The sequence below is a fragment of the Manis javanica genome, chromosome 1, assembly GCF_040802235.1.
Source record: "Manis javanica isolate MJ-LG chromosome 1, MJ_LKY, whole genome shotgun sequence".
NCBI lineage: Eukaryota > Metazoa > Chordata > Mammalia > Pholidota > Manidae > Manis > Manis javanica.
The window spans coordinates 199835725-199858881 of NC_133156.1; positions in this window are offsets into that span (position 1 = coordinate 199835725).

Genomic DNA, 23157 nt, shown 5'->3' on the forward strand with positions numbered 1-23157 from the left:
AAAGTCTTAAAGGGACAGGGACCCCACAGCTGGATGGAATTGCACCTGCACACTCAGCCCACCAGCTGGGAATCCCGGGGAACTCCGGGTGCCCTAACCCCCTGGGTGGCAGCATAGCTCTGAGGCCCCTCATGATGATAAACAACCTCCTGCCCATTCCCCCTCCAGTGTGGCTCTGCCATAGCGGAGCAGCAGCCTGAGGCCGGCCATGCCCACAGCAACAGGGCAGAGCTTCTTTCACAGCGGCTGGGAAAGAATCAGAGATCCCATCTGGGTGCAGCTGCCTAGCACAAGCCACTAGGGGTCACTGTTCTCCCAGAGGAGGAAGGCCACAAACTAGCAAGAAGGGACGTTCTCCCATCCAACACACGTACCAGCTCCCCACAACTACCTCTATTGCCATGAAAAGGCAGAAGAATTTGATCCAGACCAAAATCACAGAGACAACCTCTGAGAAGTTTGGAGAGATAGATCTAATAAATCTTCCTGAAAAAGAATTCAAAATAAAGGTCATAAGTATGCTGATGGAGTTGCAGAGAAAAACACAAGACCTAACCTACAAAGTAGGGAGAGAGACTACAGAAATAAAACAATCTCTGGAAGGATTTAAAAGCAGAATGGATGATATGCAAGAGGACATTGATGAAATAGAAACCAGAGAACAGGAACGCATGGAAGCTGACACATAGAGAAATAAAAGGCTCTCCAGGAATGAAACAATATTAAGAGAACTGTGTGACCAATCCAAAAGGGAAAATATCTGCAATATAGGGCTACAAGAAGAAGAAGAGAGAGAAAAAGGGATAGAAAGTGTCTTTGATGAAATAATTGCTGAAAACTTCCCCAAACTGGGGGAGGAAATAATTGATCAGATCATGGAAGTACACAGAACTCCAAACAGAAGGGACCCAAGGAGGACAACACCAAGACACATAAAAATTAAAATGGTAAAGATCAAGATCAAGGACAGAGTTTTAAAGGCAGCTAGAGAGAGGAAAAAGGTCACTTACAAAGGAAATCCCAACAGGCTGTTATCAGACTAATCAACAGAAACCTTGCAGGTCAGAAGAGAATGTCATGATATATTTAATGCAATGAAACAGAAGGTTCTTGAATCAAGAGTACTATATCCAGCACAATTATCATTTAAACATGAAGGAGGAATTAAATAATTTCCAGACAAGCAAAAGTTGAGGGAATTTTCTTCCCACAAACCACCTCCAGAGGGTATTTTAGAGGAACTGCTCTAGAAGAGAGCACTCCTAAGGCCAAACAGATGTCACCAGAGAAAATAAAATAACAACAAAGAAAGCAGACCAACCAAATACTAACTAATGGCAAAAAATAAAATCAACTACCACAAAAGCAGTTAAAAGAAACACAAAAGAGTACAGAATAAAATAACCAACATATAAAGAATGGAAGAGGAGGAATAAGAAGGGAGAGAAATAAAGAATCACTGGACAGTGTTTATAATACCTCAACAAGTGAGTTAAATTAGACAGTAAGATACTAAAGAAGCTAACCTTGAACCTTCAGTAACCACAAATATAAAGCCTGCAATGGCAGTAAGTACATATATTTCAATAGTCACCCTAAATGTAACTGGACTGAATGCACCAATCAAAAGACATGGAGTAATAGAATGGATAAAAACCAAGCCCCATCCATGCGCTGCTTACAAGAGACTCACCTCAAACCCAAAGATACACACAGACTAAAAGTCAAGGGATGGAAAAAGATATTTCTTGCAAACAATAGGGACAAAAAAGCAGGTGTTGCAGAACTAGTATCAGAAAAAATAGACTTCAAAGTAAAGAAAGTGATAAGAGATAAAGAAGGACATTACATAATGATAAAGGGCTCAGTCCTACAAGAGGATATAACCATTATAAATATATGTGCACCCAACAAAGGAGCACCAGCATATATGAAACAAATACTAACAGAACTAAAGGAGGAAATAGAATGCAATGCATTCATTCTGGGAGACTTCAATACACCACTCATTCCAAAGTAAAGATCCACCAGAAAGAAAATAAGTAAGGACACAGAGGCACTGAACTGCACACTTGAACAGAAGGGCCTAATAGACATCTATATAACTCTACATCCAAAAACAACAGGATACACATTCTTAAGTGCACATGGAACATTCTCCAAAATAGACCACATACTAGGCCACAAAAAGAGCCTCAGTAAATTCCAAAAGATTGAAATTCTACCAACCAACTTTTCAGACCACAAAGGTATAAAACTAGAAATAAATTGTACAAAGAAAGCAAAAAGGCTCACAAACACATGGAGGCTTAACAACATGCTCCTAAATAATCAATGGATAAACGAGCAAATCAAAATGGAGATCAAGCAATATATGGAGACAAACAACAACAACAACACAAAGCGCCAACTTCTGTGGGATGCAGTGAAAGCAGTCTTAAGAGGAAAGTATATAGCAATAAAGGCATATTTAAAGGAAGAACAATCCCAAATGAATAGTCTAATGTCACAATTACCGAAATTGGAAAAAGAAGAACAAATGAGGACTAAAGTCAGCAGAAGGAGGGACATAGTAAAGATCAGAAAAGAAATAATTAAAATTGAGAAGAATAAAACAATAGAAAAAAAATCAATGAAATCAAGAGCTGGTTCTTTGAGGAATAAACAAAATAGATAAGCCTCTAGCCAGACTTATTAAGAGAAAAAGAGAATCAACACACATCAACAGAATCAGAAATGAGAAAGGAAACATCATGACAGACCCCACAGAAATACAAAGAATTATTAGAGACTACTATGAAAACCTATATGCTAACAAGCTGGAAAACTTGGAAGAAATGGACAACTTCCTAGAAAAATACAGCCTTCCAAGACTGACCAAGGAAGAAATACAAAATCTAAACAAACCAATTACCAGCAAACAAATTGAAGCAGTAATCAAAAAACTATCCAAGAACAAAACTACAGGTCCAGGTAGATTTACCTTGGAATATTATCAGACACACAGAGAAGACATGATACCCATTCTCCTTAAAGTTTTCCAAAAAATAGAAGAGGAGGGAATACTCCCAAACTCATTCTATGAAGCCAACATCACCCTAATACCAAAACTAGGCAAAGAACCCACCAAAAAAGAAAATTACAGACCAATATCCCTGAAGAACGTAGATGCAAAAATATTCAACAAAATATTAGCAAACTGAATTCAAAAATACATCAAAAGGATCATATACCATGACCAAGTGGGATTCATCCCAGGGATGCAAAGATATTACAACATTCGAAAATCCATCAACATAATCCACCACATAAACAAAAACAAAGACAAAACCACTTGATCATCTTCATACATGCTGAAAAAGAATTCAACAAAATTCAACATCCATTCATGATAAAAATTCTCAACAAAATGGGCATAGAGGGCAAGTACCTCAACATAATATAGGTCATATGTGACAAACCCACAGCCAACATCATACTGAACAGCAAGAAGTTGAAAGCTTTTCCTCTGAGACTGGGAACAAGATGGATGCCCACTCTCCCCACTGTTATTGAATATAGTACTGGAGTTCCTAGCCACAGCAATCAGACAAAACAAAGAAATACAAGGAATCCAAACTGGTAAAGAAGAAGTTAAACTGTCACTATTTGAAGATGCTATGATATTGTACATAAGAAAACCTAAAGACTCCACTCCAAAACTACTTGAACTGATATTGGAATACAGCAAAGTTGCAGGATATAAAATTAACACACATAAATCTGTGGGTTTCCCATACACTCATAATGAACCAATAGAAAGAGAAATCAGGAAAACAATTCCATTCACAATTGCATCAAAAAGAGTAAAATACTTAGGAATAAACCTAACCAAGTAAGTGAAAGACCTATACCCTGAAAACTACAAGACAGTCTTAAGAGAAATTAAAGAGGACACTAACAAATGGAAACTCATCCCATGCTCTTGTCTAGGAAGAATTAATATCATCAAAATGGCCATCCTGCCCAAAGCAATATACAGATTTGATGCAATCCCTCTCAAATTACCAACAACGTTCTTCAACAAACTGGAACAAATAGTTCAAAAATTCATATGGAACCACCAAAGACTCCAAATGTCCAAAACAATCCTGAGAAGGAAGAATAAAGTGGGAGGGATCTCACTCCCCAACTTCAAGCTCTACTACAAAGCCACAGTAATCAAGACAATTTGGTACTGGCACAAGAACAGAGCCACAGACCAATGGAACAGAATAGAGACTCCAGACATTAACCCAAACATATGTGGTCAAATGATATATGATAATGGAGTCATGGACATACAATAGGGAAATGACAGTCTCTTCAACAGATGGTTCTGGCAAAACTGGACAGCTACATTTAAGAGAATGAAACTGGATCACTGTCTAAACCCATACACAAAAGTAAATTCAAAATGGATCAAAGACCTGAATGTAAGTCATGAAACCATAAAACTCTTAGAAAAAAACATAGGCAAAAATCTCTTGGACATAAACATGAACAACTTCTTCATAAACATATCTCCCTGGGCAAGGGAAACAAAAGTAAAAATGAACAAGTGGGACTATATCAAGCTGAAAAGCTTCTGTACAGCAAAGGACACCATCAATAGAACAAAAAGGTAACCTACCGTATGGAAAAATATATTCATAAATGACAGATCCAATAAAGGGTTGACATCTAAAATATATAAAGAGCTCACACACCTCAACAAACAAAAAGCAAACAATCCAATTAAAAAATGGGCAGAGATGCTGAAAAGACAGTTTTCCAAAGAAGAAATTCAGATGGCCAACAGACACATGAAAAGATGCTCCACATCGCTATTCATCAGAGAAATGCAAATTAAAACCACAATGAGATATCACCTCACATCAGTAAGGATCGCCACCATCCAAAAGACAAACAACAACAAATGTTGATGAGGTTGTGGAGAAAGGGGAACCCTCCTACACTGCTGGTGGGAATGTAAATTAGTTCAACCATTGTGGAAAGCAGTATGGAGGTTCCTCAAAATGCTCAAAATAGACTTACCATTTGACCCAGGAATTCCACTCCTAGGAATTTACCATAAGAATGCAGCACTCAAGTTTGAAAAAGACAGATGCACCCCTGTGTTTATCGCAGCACTATTTACAATAGCCAAGAACTGGAAGCAACCTAAGTGTTCATCAGTAGATGAATGGATAAAGAAGATGTGGTACATATACACAATGGAATATTTTTCAGCCAAAAGAAAAAAACAAATCCTACCATTTGCAATAACATGATTGGAGCTGGAGGGTATTATGCTCGGTGAAATAAGCCAGGCAGAGAAAGACAAATACCAAATGATTTCACTCATATGTGGAGTATAAGAACAGAAAAACTGAAGGAACAAAACAGCCACATGATTACAGAACCCAAGAATGGACTAACAGTTACCAAAGGGAAAGAGACTGGGGCGGATGGGTGGGGAAGGAGGGATAAGGGTGGGGAAATTGAAAGGCAGCATTACAATTAGCATGTATAGTGTGTGGGGGGCACGGGGAGGGCTGTGCAACACAGAGAAGACAAGTAGTGATTCTACAGCATCTTACTATGCTGATGGACAGTGACTGTAATGGGGATTGTGGGGGGTACTTGGTGAAGGGGGGAGCCTAGTAAACATAATCTTCTTCATGTAATTATAGATTAATGATAAAAAAACAACACCTGCAACACTTACTGGTAAAAGAGAAACGTGCCTTTCATGTTGTGTCTAGCATAAACAGCACAGAAACAACAACAACAACAAATCCTGTAATATATTGAAAACTAATAAATGATGATGAAGTGGGGTTTATTTCAGTAATGAATTTCAGTTAGCTTCAAAAAAATTTTTCATTGAAGTGTAGTAACTTCCAATATTAAAAAAATCAATGTATTTTACTGTATTAATGGAATACAGGAGAAAACTCAAATGAGGAACTCAGTATATACAGAAGAAAAAAAACCAATGAAATTGAACATTCATTCATGATATAACATCTCAGGAATTTATAAATACCAATGGAACTTTCTAAATCTAACCCAACAGTGGAATATGACTGGGAGATCCTGTAGAACCGTGAGTGTTGCTGGAGTATTGAGTGGAATGAAATGGAATAAAAAGGTGAGGGTGGTGGAAAGTGAGAAAAACCCTCTGGCAAATTAGCCTTCACTATAACTCAGGTTATCACTAGAGCAATTTAGGAAGCTATTTTACCTGAGTATTTTTCTTACTCTTCCACCCATAATTTTATATATTCCCTTTGCCCAGCTCTTGCTCTCTCCAAACAACATTCGCTGTTTCTTGTTAGTTAATTCTGGCTAGGCTATTGAGGAGGGTATCAAGTCGGAGGGGCATTCTCTTTCACATGACCTAGTCTGTGTTTTGCAAGCACTGTATTTTGGTTTAGGGGAGTGTAGCACCTTCAATGCCCTTGCTTTACTCCCCAGCTCTCTAAACAGGACATCCTTTCCCAGAGGTAAAAATTAATTTTTCTGTTACCTCCTCCAGCTGCAATGGTTTTTCAGCTGTAACCCAAAGGCAAAGGACACTGCTGCTACCGTGACAACCAGAGCAGGGTAAGGCTTTTGAGGGAGTTATTGAGAAAGGTTTGGGAAGAACTTTCTGCCTCTCTCTCAGTTACCATTGTGCCCTTGCAGGCAGCACACAAGAAGAAGGAATTTCTCATAGGACTGTGAGTGTGTGTGTCCCTTAGGGATCCATGGGGGAGTGGAATCCTCCAAGACAGACCTTTATTTTTCTAATAGGCTCTGCTGACTTGAAGTTCTTACATGGTGAACAGTGCAAGGGCAGTCATCACAGAAACTTTCAGTTTTGATCATGCATCATGAACTATAAACAATCAGGTCAAATATGATTATTCATTTGATTTTTATACTTGATTTATATGTGAATCCCATATTTCTCCCTCATTACTATTATTTTTAGTATTATCATTTTTAATAAAATGCTGAAGTGGTAGGTAGATGCAAGATAAAGGTAGAAAACATAGTTTAATGCTGTAAGAGGGCAAATGTAGATGATCAGGTGTGTGCCTATAGACTAAGTATTAATCCAAGCTAGACAAGGGAAACAAAACATCCACGGATGCAGAAGATTTCTCTCAAAACAGGGGGGTGAGGTTCTAAGCCTCACCTCTGTTGATCCCCAATTTCTCACCTGATGGCCCCCTGCAACTGTGCCTGTCTTAGGTTGTTCCTCCCTTGAGGAATCTTACCCGTCTCTGGCTAACCAGTCATTTCCGGGCCATACAGGGAAATGGAAAGTTGGTAAGTGAGAGAGAAGCAATATTGTTTGAAAAGGTTAGCTTTTTACTTCTTTGCAGATTGATGCCCTGTGGCTTCTATGCCCAGCATTTGTCTTGAGGTATCTTTACCACCTGGAGGAATTATGATACTCGGTAAATTCAATATGAGGCACGAATTCTATTTAAGGGTTGTAATTAGGAAGGAAGAAGAAAAGCTATAGAAGTAGCAGATAGAGAAAAAAATGTGAAGATTGATTATTTCTTTGACATATCTTTTTGTAGTGTAACATAAGCATGTATAGGTTTTAAACTACTAATTAAATTGCATGCACACATTAACATAATAGGAATACAGCTACATAACCAAAGCAGACCTACAATTACCAGCCATATCCAGTGAAACCAAGAAAACCAGTTAGGCACCCTAGGCATTTGTGAAAACTTATCAATGATATGATGGATATTGTCTAACTGAATTTGAGTAGTTTGAGAAAAATCAGACAAATTAAAACAACACATTCCTGGGAACTGTTCACATCCCATATGTTCTTTTAACAGTAGGTAATCTGTAGTTGTAAGATTTTGGAGCGCTGCAACTTGCACTTCTCCTAATTCTTGGTTGAGTTCCGACAGTATAGATCCAGTCAAATTTGTTGTTTTACTGTATGCACAGGCCAGATTAGATATCTCCTTCTTCATTCCAATGGCAAGTCCAGGAACCAGTGGGATGAATGCAGCTACAACTGCAACAGCGCCAGGATCTTTGTTGAAGTTTTTTGATGATCATCTTCTGGAATGACTCTTCCAGAGAATGTTGATGTTGGAAGTTCTTCTTCATATTGTATCTTAATTCGTTTTCTGTGTAGCCAAATTAGGCTTTGATCCACTGTATAAACACAAACAAACCCTTTGCCCACCCTTTGATATGCCCTTTATACCATTCTGAAGAACTTATTGAAGATCACCACACAGGAACTGCTTTTTTTTTTTTAAGAGAAAGGAATATTATCAGAAAATGTACTTCCATAGCTGATCATCTGACACCCTTTAAATGATCAAATTTAAGGATATTTAAAGCATGCATTAATTGGTGATTTGCAGTTGGTTTTATCCTATCAGGGAGTAATCCCCCTTTTCTTTCTTTTTTTTGTTATCATTAATCTACAATTAAATGAAGAATATTATGTTTACTAGGCTCCCCCCTTCACCACGTCCCCCCCACAATCCCCATTACAGTCACTGTCCATCAGCATAGCAAAATGTTGTAGAATCACTACTAGTCTTCTCTGTGTTGTACAGCCCTCCCCTTTCTCCCACTCCACCATTATGCATGGTAATCATAATACCCCCTTTCTTCTCACTCCCCTTATCCCTCCCTACCCATCCATCCTCCCCAGTCCCTTTCCCTTTGGTACCTGTTAGTCCATTCTTGGGTTCTGTGATTCTGCTGCTGTTTTGTTCCTTCAGTTTTTCCTTTGTTCTTATACTCCACAGATGTGTGAAATCATTTGGTATTTGTCTTTCTCCACTTGGCTTATTTCACTATACCCTCTAGCTCCATCCATGTTGTTGCAAATGGTAGAATTTGTTTTCTTCTTATGGCTGAAAAATATTCCATTGTGTATATGTACCACATCTTCTTTATCCATTCATCTACTGATGGACACTTAGGTTGCTTCCAGTTCTTGGCTATTGTAAATAGTGCTGCGATAAACACAGGGGTGCATCTGTCTTTTTCAAACTTGAGTGCTGCATTCTTATGGTAAATTCCTAGGAGTGGAATTCCTGGGTCAAATGGTAAGTCTATTTTGAGCATGTTGAGGAATCTCCATACTGCTTTCCACAATGGTTGAACTAATTTACATTCCCACCAGCAGTGTAGGAGGGTTCCCCTTTCTCCACAACCTCGCTAACATTTGTTGTTGTTTGTCTTTTGGATGGTAGCCATTCTTACTGGTGTGAGGTGATACCTCATTGTGGTTTTAATTTGCATTTCTCTGATAATTAGCGATGTGGAGCATCTTTTCATGTGTCTGTTGGCCATCTGTACTTCTTTTTTGGAGAACTGTCTGCTCAGTTCCTCTGCCCAATTTTTAGTTCGATTATTTGTTTTTTGGTTGTTTAGGTGGGTGAGCTCTTTATATATTTTGGACGTCAAGCCTTTATCAGATCTGTCATTTACAAATATATTCTCCCATACTGTAGGGTACCTTTTGGTTCTATTGATGGTGTCTTTTGCTGTAAAGAAGCTTTTCAGCTTAATATAGTCTCACTTGTTCATTTTCGCTATTGTTTTCCTTGCCCAGGAGATATGTTCAAGAAGAGGTCACTCATGTTTATGTCTAAGAGATTTTTGCCTATTTTTTTTCCAAGAGTTTAATGGTTTCATGACTTACATTCAGCTCTTTGATCCAGTTTGCATTTACTTTTGTGTATGGGGTTAGACAATGGTCCAGTTTCATTCTCCTACATGTAGCTGTCCAGTTTTGCCAGCACCATCTGTTGAAGAGACTGTCATTTCCCCATTATATGTCCATGGCCACTTTATCAAATATTAATTGACCATATATGTTTGTGTTAATGTCTAGAATCTTTAATCTGTTCCACTGGTCTTTGGCTCTGTTCTTGTGCCAGTACCAAATTGTCTTGATTACTATGGCTTTGTAGTAGAGCTTGAAGATGGGGAGTGAGATCCCCCTTACTTTATTCTCCTTTCTCAGGATTGCTTTGGCTATTCAGGGTCTTTGGTGTTTCCATATGAATTTTTGAACTATTTGTTCCATTTCGTTGAAGAATGTTGCTGTTAATTTGATAGGAATTGCATCAAATCTGTATATTGCTTTCGGCAGGATGGCCATTTTGATGATATTAATTCTTCCAAGCTATGAGCATGGTATGAGTTTCCATTTGTTAGTGTCCCCTTTTATTTCTCTTAAGAGTGACTTGTAGTTTTCTGGATATAGGTCTTTCTCTTCTTTGGTTAGGTTTATTCCTAGGTATTTTATTCTTTTTGATGCAATTGTGAATGGAGTTTTCGTGATTTCTCTTTCTATTGGTTCATTGTGAGTGTATGGGAAAGCCACAGATTTCTGTGTGTTAATTTTGTATCCTGCAACTTTGCTGTATTTCGATATCAGTTCTAGTAGTTTTGGAGTGGAGTCTTTAGGGATTTTTATGAACAATTTCATGTCATCTGCAAATAGTGACAGTTTAACTTCTACTTTACCCATTTCAATTCCTTTTATTTCTTTGTTTTGTCTGAATTCCGTGACTAGGACGTCCAGTACTATGTTAAATAACAGTGGGAGAGTTGGCATCCCTGTCTTGTTCCCGATCTCAGAGGAAAAGCTTTCAGCTCCTTCTGTTAAGTATTATGTTGGCTGTGGGTTTATCATATATGGCCTTTATTATGTTGAGGTACTTGCTCTCTATGCCCATTTTGCTGAGAGTTTTTATCATGAATGGATGTTGAATTTTGTCAAATGCTTTTTCAGCATCTATGGAGAGGATCATGTGGTTTTTGTCTTTCTTTTTGTTGATGTGGTGGATGATGTTGATGGATTTTCGAATGTTGTACCATCCTTGCATCCCTGGGATGAATCCCACTTGGTCATGGTGCATGATTCTTTTGATATATTTTTGAATTCAATTTGCTAATATTTTATTGAGTATTTTTGCATCTATATTCTTCAGGGATATTGGTGTGTAATTTTCTTTTTTCGTGGGGTCTTTGCCTGGTTTTGGAATTAGGGTGATGTTCGCTTCATAGAATGAGTTTGGGATTATACCCTCCTCTTCTATTTTTTGGAAAACTTTAAGGAGAATGGGTATCATGTCTTCTCTGTGTGTCTGATAAAATTCTGAGGTAAATCCATCTGGCCCGGGTTTTTGTTCTCGGGTAGTTTTTTGATTAACGTTTCAATTTCTTTGCTTTTAATTGGTTTGTTTAACTTTTGTGTTTCTTTCTTGGTCTGTCTTGGAAGGTTGTATTTTTCTAGGAAGTTGTCCATTTCTTCTAGGTTTTCCAGCTTCTTAGCATATAGGTTTTCATAGTAGTCTTTAATAATTCTTCGTATTTCTGTGGAGTCTGTCGTGATTTTTCCATTCTCATTTCTGATTCTGTTGATTTGTGTTGATTCTCTTTTTCTCTTAATAAGTTTGGCTAGAGGCTTATCTATTTTGTTTGTTTTCTCAAAGAACCAGCTTTTGGTTTCATTGATTTTTGCTATTGTTTTATTCTTCTCAATTTTGTTTATTTCTTCTGTGATCTTTATTATGTCCCTCCTTCTGCTGACTTTAGGCCTCATTTGATATTTTTTTTCCAGTTTTGATAATTGTGATGTTAGACTATTCATTTGGGATTGTTCTTCCTTCTTCAAGTGAGCCTGGATCACTATATACTTTCCTCTTAAGACTGTTTTCACTGCATCCCACAGAAGTTGAGGCTTTGTGTTGTTGTTGTCATTTGTTTCCATATATACCTTGATCTCTATTTCAATTTGTTCATTGATCCATTGATTATTTAGGAGTATGTTGTTAAGCCTCCATGTGTTTGTGAGCCTTTTTGTTTTCTTTGTAGATTTTATTTCTAGTTTTATACCTTTGTGGTATGAAAAGTTGGTTGGTAGAATTTCAATATTTTGGAATTTACTGATGCTCTTTTTGTGAAGTAGGATGTGGTCTCTTCTGGAGAATGTTCCATGTGCACTTGAGAAGAATGTATATCCGGTTACTTTTGGATGTAGAATTCTATAGATGTGTATTAGGTCCATATGTTCTAGTGTGTTGTTCAGTGCCTGTGTGTCCTTACTTATTTTCTGCCCTGTGGATCTATCCTGTGGGGTGAGTGGTGTGTTGAAGTCTCCTAAAATGAATGCATTGCAGTCTATTTCCCTCTTTAGTTCTGTTAGTATTTGTTTCACATATGCTGGTGCTCCTGTGTTGGGTGCATATATATTTAATATGGTTATATCCTCTTGTTGGACTGAGCCCTTTATCATTATGTAATGTCCTTCTTTATCTCTTGTTACTCTCTTTGTTTTGAAGTCTATTTTGTCTGATATTAGTACTGCAACCCCTGATTTCTTCTCTCTGTTGTTTGCCTGAAATATGTTTTCCCATCCCTTGACTTTCAGTCTGTGCATGTCTTTGGGTTTGAGGTGAGTTTCTTGTAAGCAGCATATGGATGGGTCTTGCTTTTTTATCCATTCTATTACTCTGTGTCTTTTGATTGGTGCATTCAGTCCATTTACATTTAGGGTCACTTTTGAAAGATATGTACTTATTGCCATTGCAGGCTTTAGATTCATGGTTCCTGAAGGTTCAAGGTTAGCTTCTTTAGTATCTTATTGCCTTACATAGCTCACTTATTGGGCTGTTGTATACACTTTCTGGAGATTCTTTTCTTCTCTCCCTTCTTATTCCTCCTTCTCTATTCTTTATATGTTGGTTGTTTTATTCTGTGCTCTTTTGTGTTTCCTTTAACTGCTTTTAGTGGGTAGGTGATTTTATTTTTTTTGCATTTAGTTAGTATTTGGTTGGTCTGCATTCTTTGCTGTGATTTTATTTTTTCCAGTGACATTCTGTTTGGCATTAGGAGTGCTCCCTTCTAGAGAAGTCCCTCTGAAATACCCTGTAGAGGTGGTTTTTGGGAGGCAAATTCCCTCAACTTTTGCTTGTTTGGGAATTGTTTAATCCCTTCATCATATTTAAATGATAATCGTGCTGGATACAGTATCCTTGGTTCAAGGCCCTTTTGTTTCATTGCATTAAATATATCATGCCATTCTCCTCTGGCCTGTAAAGTTTCTGTTGAGAAGTCTGATGATAGCTTGATGGGTTTTCCTTTATAGGTGACCTTTTTCTCTCCAGGTGCCTTTAGAACTCTTTCCTTGCCCCTGATCTTTGCCATTTTAATTATGTGTCTTGGTGTTGTCCTCCTTGGGTCCTTTCTGTTGGGAGTTCTGTGTATTTCCTTGGTCTATTCGATTATTTCCTCCCCCAGTTTGGGGAAGTTTTCAGCAATTATTTCTTCAAAGACACTTTCTATCCCTTTTTCTCTCTCTTCTTCTTCTGGTACCCCTGTAATACAGATATTGTTCCTTTTGGATTGATCACACAGTTCTCTTAATATCGTTTCATTCCTGGAGATCCTTTTATCTCTCTCTATGTCAGCTTCCATGCGTTCCTGTTCTCTGGTTTCTAGTCCATATATGGCTTCTTACGTCTTATCCATTCTGGTCATAAATCCTTCCAGAGTTATGTTTCACTTCTGTAATCTCCTTCCGGGTGTCTGAAATCTCCCTCTGGACTTCATCCCTTAGCTCTTGTATATTTCTCTGCATCTCTGTCAGCATGTTAATGATTTTTATTTTGAATTCTTTTTCAGGAAGACTGGTTAGGTCTGACTCCTTCTCTGGTGTTGTCTCTGTGATCTTTGTCTGCCTGTAATTTTGCCTTTTCATTTTGATAGAGATAGTCTGCAGAGCTGGCATGAGTGACGGCTGGAAGAACTTTCCTTGTTGGTTTCTGGCCTTTCTCTCTTGGCAGAACAGTGACCTCTAGGGGCTTGTGCTGGGAAGCTGCGTGCAGACCAGTCTTCTGATTCCTGCCCGGCTGCTCTGGAGTTTATCTCTGCTGTGACTGTGGAAGTGACTTACCTCGGGCTCCTTCTCTGATATGGTGGAGCCATGTTGGAGGGGGAGCAGCCTGGAGGCTATTTATCTCAATGAGGGGCCTCCGTGCTCTCTGCTTCCCAGGGGGTTAGAGTGCCCTGAGTTCCCCCAATTCCCTGCTGCTGGACTAAGTGTCCCAGGATGCTTCCATCTGGTTTGGTGTCCCTGTCCCTTTAAGACTTCCAAAAAGCACTCGCAAGAAAATAAAATAAATAAAATAAAATAAAATAAAATTGTAAAACAAAATAAAATAAAATAAAATAATTAAGAAAAAAAAGTCACTTGCTTTTCTTTGTTCCTGGGTGCCAGCCTCAGGGACCCACTCACAGGTCTTGCTGTCCTGTTTCCCTAGTTTCCAGCACCTCATGCATGCACTGTGTCTGCGCTCTGATGGAGATGGCTGGAGCTGGGTGTTTAGCAGTCCTGGCCTCACTCTCCCTCTCCCCTCTGACTTCTCTCCTCCAGCCAGGAGCTGGGGTGAGGGGTGATCGGTTCCCACCACACCGGGTCTTGTATTTTACCCCCGTCACGAGGTGCTGGTTTCTCGCTGGTGTGGATGTGGTCTGGATGTTGTCCTGTGTCCTCTGGTCTCTATTCTAGGAAGAGTTGTCTTTTTTATATTTTCATAAATATATGTGGTTTTAGGAGGTGATTTCCACTGCTTTACTCATGCCGCCATCCTGGCTCCACCCTCCCTACAAATCTTATTTTTATTCCTTTAGTACCAAGCATACAATGGGGTGTATATAGCCCTCAACAAATGTTTAATTCATCAAACTGAATGTAAAGTCAAGAGAGGCATATAGTCTCATATTCAGGACAATGTTTTAAACTACTCTTGTCACCACTCTCAATGTTCTTTCTTCCTTCAGCAGTATTGGATTTTATTCCTCTTTTTTGATGTGGGCTGTCTTCTCTAGTCAGACTTATGTATGGAATGGTAATTAAATGCCTTTGAAAAACCCTTCCTACTGTGGAAACTATTCTTCTGGAAAGAGCCAACGTGGTGAGAGGTTCTGATAGGAGATGACTTTATGTAGTCAAATTGCATTCTACTTTTGTCTATGATAGCTGCTTCACTTATATTAGACTCATATGTGAGAGCTCTTAAAACACTGGATTGACCCTACCACAGTTAAATTAGAAACTTTGGGAGGGGCCAATAGTATGTTGAAACTCCCCATGTGATTTTTAACCTGCAGTTAGGAAGGATAACTGTTGTACTAATTTGTCCGTATTCCAGAAATCAATATCATGAATACACTTAACTATCACAAGTGCAATTTTACCAAAAATGTGGATGACTAAAACTAAAAATTTAAATAAGGATCAAGAACTAACCATTTAATATGATTTTCTTTTTCAGTCACTGATATTTATCAGAGAATCTACTTTTAAATTCTCTTTAACACAGTATATTGTTAGCCTATCTCCTAAAAAAGAAACTACCGAGTTGCAAAACCTTTGAGTTTATTTGTATTAATTTAGAATCAAGGAGAGATGAAACAGTCAATTAGATGGGTGAGATGTGAAATTAGGTTCTGTAATGTCAGTCTGTTATCTGGTTCCTCAGAAAGGGCCTACACACTACTAATCCCACTATCATATAAATTCTTTAGTTCCAAGGGCATTTTTCTAAGTTTCTATATTAGGGTAGGTTAACTTTTCCTGTGGTAACAAATGAATTTGCTATCTCAGCAAACTAATGCCAACAAATCTTTCTTATTCTTACAAAGCCTGCTGAACATCTAAATGATTTTCCAAGATGATTGTCTTCTATATTTGCACAGTTAGATATCCAAACTTCTGGGATGCCATCATCCTACTGCTAAACTGTTACACACAATGGCATGTCCATTTGCAACAGCAGAGAATTATTCCTGGAATTTCCAACCCCTCATCCCAGAGATGGTCTATATTTATTCTGTTCATTGCCCAGTGTCCAGTAATAGATACAAGGCTTCCCCCAGTTATGAGTAAGAAGAGAACAAGATAGTGTAGGTACTAGCAATTTCCTCTCCAAACAGTATGGATTGTTTATTTCTGGATTTCTCATTCACATGTGAGTTAAATTTTTTCCTTACAATTGAGAACTTTTTAATCATTAGCTTGCACTTAATTTCTGAAATTCCATTTACCTGATGTTTAGGCTCTGTGTTTTATAAATAAAATTCCTATTTTGATTATTGCTTCAAATAAAATAAATATTTAGTATTAAACCATAATACTCATGTCATAAGAAGGTATATTAAAAGATAAATGGAGGAATCTATCAGATAAACTAGTTACCACATCCTTTTTTACATGCATTCAAACCCAGATCAAACTATAGAATATGATGATGGAATCAATAGCCAATTATAGGAATGATTGCTAGATTCTAGACATTATTCCCTTTTTCTTGCAGGTCTCCAATACATATATCCCACTGTGTATATGTGTTGAGTTCTTCCCCATTATTTTATTGGTTAAATGAGGAATACGTAAATTTTGGAAAGGAATTCAACCACTATTTTCACTGGCCATTTTGGTGATCTTATTGTACCAGTTATAAAGATCTGTGTATTAATATGCTAGTTTACTAATGTATTAAGGGGTGTGATGGTTCTTGATGATATTGTTGTGAATACATAGAGCACTAAACTTACTCGATTCTGCAAGCTTTGGGCCAAAAATAAAGGCCCCAAACCCAAATAGTATGCTTTTATTTTTTAACAAATATCAAGATTACTGTGGCATTTGTTGCATGGATTCACTGATTTTAGATTTATAATGCTGAATATACACTCTGCATCACCTTAAAAAGACAGTGACCAAATTAGAAACCAAAGGCTATGATTTCCTTTCTAATTAACACATCTAGTACTTTTTAGCTACAATCTTGGTAGAAACAACTTGATGTAGAAGAGACTGTCTTTAAGTAGATAGTAGTATACACTTCATTCCCATAGGTTCCTGAATGGGATAATAAATATTTTAGCTGATAAATCAGACTAAAATGATTAGAAATGAAAGAAGTTTTGACTATTTTTATTTTTTATCTCAAGTGTATATATTTTTTGCTCTTATAATAAAATGAACCCAATTGTTTCAAAAATTGAAGTCAGTTGTCTGCTCCTGCTTGACAGTAAAAATAATTATTCTTTTTGTTTCCTTTGACTAAAGGAGATGTTTAAGTACATAATTGCATTCTGTCATAAAAAATGAACTGGGCCAGAAATGGCAGAGATAAAACAAAAAAGACTACATTCTTCCTGGTAAAAATCTGCCTCTGTCTTTACTAAACTAGAATTTGTCTCAAAATAATTATGAATGTAGGATATAGCCAATAGAAATTACTAAAAAGAAAAAGTTACTAGAATCCCAAATCAAATGATATTTGAATCCCATTACATTTAAATTTATTTTATTAAAGTACCTTATGAAGATTTCACATGAGCGACATTGTGGCTACTACATTCACCCATATTGTTGAATCCCCCTCAATACCCCATTGCAGTCACTGTCTGTCAGTGTAAGATGCTATAGAGTCACTATTTTCTTCTCTGTGATATACTGTATTCTGTCCATCAGTGTAAGATGCTATAGAGTCACTATTTTCTTCTCTGTGATATACTGTATTCTGTCCATCAGTGTAAGATGCTATAGAGTCACTATTTTCTTCTCTGTGATATACTGTCTTCCCCGTGACCCCCCTACATTAAATGTGCTAATTGTAATGCCTCTTAATTCCCTTTTCCCTCCCCCATCCCATCCCCTTTGGTAACTGCTAGTCCTTCTTGAGTTCTGTGAATCTGCTGCTGTTTTTTTCCTTTAGCTTTGCTTTCTAGTTACACTCCACAAACGAGTGAAATGATTTAGTAGTTGTCTTTCTCTGCCTGGCTTATTTCACTGAGCATAATACCTTCTAGCTCCATCCATGTGTTGCAAATGATACGATTTGTCTTCTTCTTATGGCTGAATAATATTCCATTGTGTGTATGTACCATCTCTTCTTTATCCATTCATCTGTTGATGGACACTTAGGTTGCTTCCATATCTTGGCTATCATAAATAGTGCTGTGATAAACATAGGGGTGCATAAGTCTTTTTGAATCAGGGATCTTGTTTCCTTTGGGTAAATTTCTAAGAGTGCAATTCCTGGGTCAAATGGTATTTATATTTTTAGTTTTTTGAGGAACCACCATATTGCTTTCCACAAGGGTTCAACTAATTTACATTCCCACCAACAGTGTAGGATGGTTCCCCTTTCTCTGCATCTGTGCCAGAATTTGTTGTTTCTTCTCTTTTGGATGTTGGCCATCCTAACTGGTGTGAGGTAGTATCTCATTGTGGTTTTAATTTGAATTTCCCTGATAAATAGCAATGTGGAGCATCTTTTCATTTTCCAGTTGGCCATCTGAATTTTTTTTTTTGCAGAAGAGTCTGTTCATATCCTCCACCCATTTTTTAATCAGTTATTCGCTTTTTGGGTGTTAAGGTGTGTGAGTTCTTTATATATTTTGGATGTTAACCACTTATCAGATATGTCACATACAGTCATATACAAATATATTATCTCATACAGTAGGAAGATGCCTTTTTTTTCTATTGATGGTATCTTTTGATGTTTAGTTAGAATATTGTACCATCCTTGCACCCCAAAAGCTTTTTAGTTTCATGTAGTCCCATTTGTTCATTTTGCTTTTGTTTCCCTTGCCCTAAGAGATGTGTTCAGGAAAAAGTTGTTCATGTCTATATTTAGGAGATTTTGCCCATTTTTCTTCTAAGATTTTGTGGTTTCATGACTTACATTCAGGTCTTTGATCCATTTCGAGTTTACTTTCATGTATGGAGTTAGACAATAATCAAGTTTCATTCTCTTACATGTAGCTGTCCAGTTTTGCCAACACCAGTTGCTGAAGATGCTGTCATTTCTCAATTGTACACCCATGACTCCTTTGTCATATATTAATTGACCATATATGCCTGGATTTGCATCTGAGCTCTCTATTCTGTTCCAGTACCAGTTTGTCTTGATTACTGTTGCTTTGTAGTAGAGCATGAAGTTGGGGAGCATAATTCCCCCATCTTTATTCTTCCTTCTCAGGATTGCTTTGGCTATTTGGGGTCTTTTGTGGTTTCATATGAATTTTAGAACTATTTGTACTAGTTCATTGAAGAATGCTGTTGGTATTTTGATAGGGATTACTTTGTATCTGTAAACTACTTTAGTCAGGATGGCCATTGGACAATATTATTTCTTCTTATCCATGAGCACTGGATGTATTTTCATTTATTGGTGTCTTCTTTAATTTTTCTCATGAGTGTCTTTTTTTGTATAGGGTATATGTCTTTCACCTCCTTGGTTAGGATTATTCCTAGGAATTTTATTCTTTTAGATGCAATTGTAAATGGATTTGTTTTCCAGATTTCTCTTTCTGCTGGTTCATCATTAGTATATAGGAATGCAACAGATTTCTGTGTATTAATTTTGTATCTTGCAACATTGTTGAGTTCAGTTAGGGGTGGATTCTTCAGGGTTTTTTACGTACATTATCATGCAACCTGCACACAGTGACAGTTTAACTTCTTTGTTACCAATCTGGATGCGTTTTATTTCTTTGTGTTGTCTGATTGCCATGGCTAGGACTTCCAGTACAATGCTGAATAAAAGTGGGGAGAGTGGGCATCCTTGTCTTGTTCCTGAGAATAGAGGCAAAGCTTTCAGCTTTTCCCTGTTAAGCATGATGTTGGCTATGTTTGTCATATATGTCCTTTATTATGCTGAGGTACTTGCCCTCTGTACCCATTTTGTTGAGAGTTTTATCATGAATGGGTGTTGAATTTTGTCAAATGCTTTTTCAGCATCTATGGAGATCATGTGATTTTTGTCCTTCTTTTTCTTGATGTGGTGTTTGATGTCAATTGATTTTTGAATATTGTACCATCCTTGCATCCCTGGAAGAAATCCCACTTGGTCATGATAGATGATCTTTTTGATGTATTTTTTAATTCAGTTTGCTAGTATTTGTTGAGGATTTTTTCATCTATCTTCATCAGGGATATTGGTCTGTAATTTTCTTTTTTGTGATATCTTTTCCTGGTTTTGGTATTAGAGTGATGCTGGCCTCATAGAATCAGCTTGGAAGTATTCCCTCCTCTTCTACGTTTTGGAAAACTTTAAAGAAGATGGGTATTAGGTCTTCTCTAAATGTTTGATAAAATTCAGTGGTGAAGCCATCTTGTCCAGGGGTTTTGTTCTTAGGTAGTTTTTTGATTACCAATTCAATTTCCTTGCTGGTAATTGGTCTCTTCAGATTTTCTCTTTCTGCCCAGATCAGTCTTGGAAGGTTGTATTTTCCTAGAAAGTTGTCCATTTCTTCTAAGTTATCCAATTTGTTAGCATATAATTTTTCAGAGTATTCTCTAATAAGTCTTTGTATTTATGTGGTGTCCCTGTAATACAAATACTGTTCTTTTCAAAATTGGTCACATAGTTTTCTTATTTTTTCATTCCTAGAGATCCTTATTTCTCTCCGTGCCTCAGCTTCTTTTTATTCCTGTTATCTAATTTCTATTCCATTTACCATCTCCTCTGAATTATATAATCTGCTTTTTAATCCCTCCATTGTGTGTTTCATTTCACACTGTATTTTTAAAAGTTTTTATGTCTTTCTTAAAGTCCTCTTTGAGATCTTGAATATTTTGCTGTAGCTCCGTGAGCATGTTTATGATTTTTATTTTGAAATTTTTATCAAGAGGGTTGGTGATTTCAGTTTCACTTAGCTGGTGTTTGAAGGATTTTGGTTTTTACCAGATTCTTTTGCCATTTCATATTTCTAATGATTACTATGAAATAACAACTTTGTGAAGGCAGGGCCATCTAGTGCCCAGAAGCTGTACTCTCTGAAACTTCCCAGCACCTGGAGCAATGGTGGGGGTTGCAGGCAAACAATGCCATTGTCCGCCAGTAGGAAAGAGCTCATTCCTGCTTCCCAGCTACAGTGCCTGCCTCCACTGCTAGGGCCAGTGGGCCAAGCATGCAGGGAGGAGCCTCTGCGTTATGCCTCTGTAAATGCTATTGGTGGGACCCCCCTCTGGCTGGCCTGGTACAATGGTGGGGGCAGCAAGTTGTAAACCTTTTGCCTGCTGGGAAGAAGGACTGGCAAGCTACATATCACTGTTGGTGGGCCTTGGCATGTATCACCAGCCAGGGTGATGGAGCACCTGAAGCTCCTGAAAGTTCCCAACCTGCTGTTCTGAGTGTGTCAGGACAATTTTGTCCACCTGTCCTTTCTCCTGAAAAGCAAACTCTGTGTAATCCTTGCCTCTTTAGCAGCCCTCTTGCTGTTGTGAAGTCTTTCAAAGTTCCCACCTTTCTTTTGTCCCAGAGTGGCCAGTTGTGGGTACTTGTTCTCCACAAATGGTTGGAATCTCAGTCTCTCTGACTTTTCTGCCTGTCTTTGCATTCCAACCCAACTCATCTCCAGAGCACCATGCAATGTGGGTTTATGCTCTCAGAGCAGATCTGGAGGGGTGGATGTTTAGCTGTCCTTGGATTTGTTCCCCCTCTGCTCCATTTCTCTTCCTCCGGCCAGTGAGCTGGGTTATGGGGAGGGCTTGGGTCCTGCCAGATCGCAACTTTGCTACTTTACCCTTTTCTATGAGGTCTTCTCTTTTCCCCCAATGTAGGCAGTCTGTTGCAGTCTTCTTTCTGGTTGTCCTTTCAGGGTTAGTTGTATTTGTTCTATTTTGTTGTTAAATGTTGTTTTGGGAGGAGGTTTCTACCTTCTCATGCCATCTTTTTTTCTCTATTACTTTCTTTTTATGTTCTAATTCATTAACTCCACCCATCTGTCTCCTCATTAATATGATCTGTGATACTTAGATTTTTGTTGGTTTCAGTTTTTCTTGAAGCAAAGGTAGAATGAAGAATTGCCTGTCAGCTATTCAGCAAGCCATTTATTTATTTAATATTTATTAATCACCTAATATTTAGTAGGTATTCCAAACCCATGGATGAAGAAGATGAGTATTATTTTCTGTCTTGTGAGAAAGCCTAAACTAGGAGGGATTTTCATAATTAATTATTTTTGCCATTATTTATTAAAAATATGTGTATGATATAATGTGGTTTAATGTGTATTAATTTATAATATATAATTCATATATTTATATTATATTAATAAAATTATGTATTTGATATATTATATAAATTATGTATAGCATATTATACATACATATAGTAAAATATGTTTCTGTTATATGTATATATACAAGTATATATTAAACCCTAAATAGGGAGCTCTCAATAGAGAATATACATAATGCATGTGAAGAGAAATGAGGACAGTATATATCTCACACAGAGTAGCAACCATTAGACTGGAAGTACCTTACCATTTTCAAAGATCTTAATGATGGCCAATATGGCAAGTGCAACAGAAAGTGTGAAGAATACCCCAGGCTGGGAAGATAACAGCTGGAGAAGATAGAGCTTTATGGACTATGTTAAGAATTTGGTAAATTATTCTAACAAGAAAAAGTAATTGAAGAGTTTTAAGCAGGGTGGTAACATGGTAAGTTTGTATTTTACATATGGTCATTTTTAATAAAGTGCTATCAGTTTCTTGGAAAGAGCCACGCAGGAGTATGTGGAAGAAGAGGCAATTGGAAGTAGATCATAAGAGCGATGATGATAGCTTGGGCTGTGGTGTAGACAGTGGAACTGAAGAGCATGCTAAAAGATGTGGAAAATAAATGTATATAGGATTGATAGAATTTAGTGATCTTTTACTTAATTCTCACAAATTCCAGTGCAACAAATATAAGAATTTATAGAATTTGTCCAGATTCATTCAGCATGTCTCAGATTAAGATTAAAACCCAAATATTTGAGTTCAGACCCTGAGGATGTATGTATTTGTGTGTGTGTGTATATATATACCAAATGTGGTAGAAAGATGCATAGAATGAGAAATTCAAAGTGCATATTGGATTTTGTACTGTAAAGTCATTGACCTTTGGGAATGCTGTTTTGTTGATGTGTTTATGTTAATATGCATGCAACAGCATCACACATTTGGGGTTTGAATCCATGTGACGTTGGTCACCTAATAGCTGTGTCACTTAAAGAATATAATTTAATTTTTTTGATTCTTCAACTGTAAAATGGTATAATAACAATACCTAGGTCATGGGAA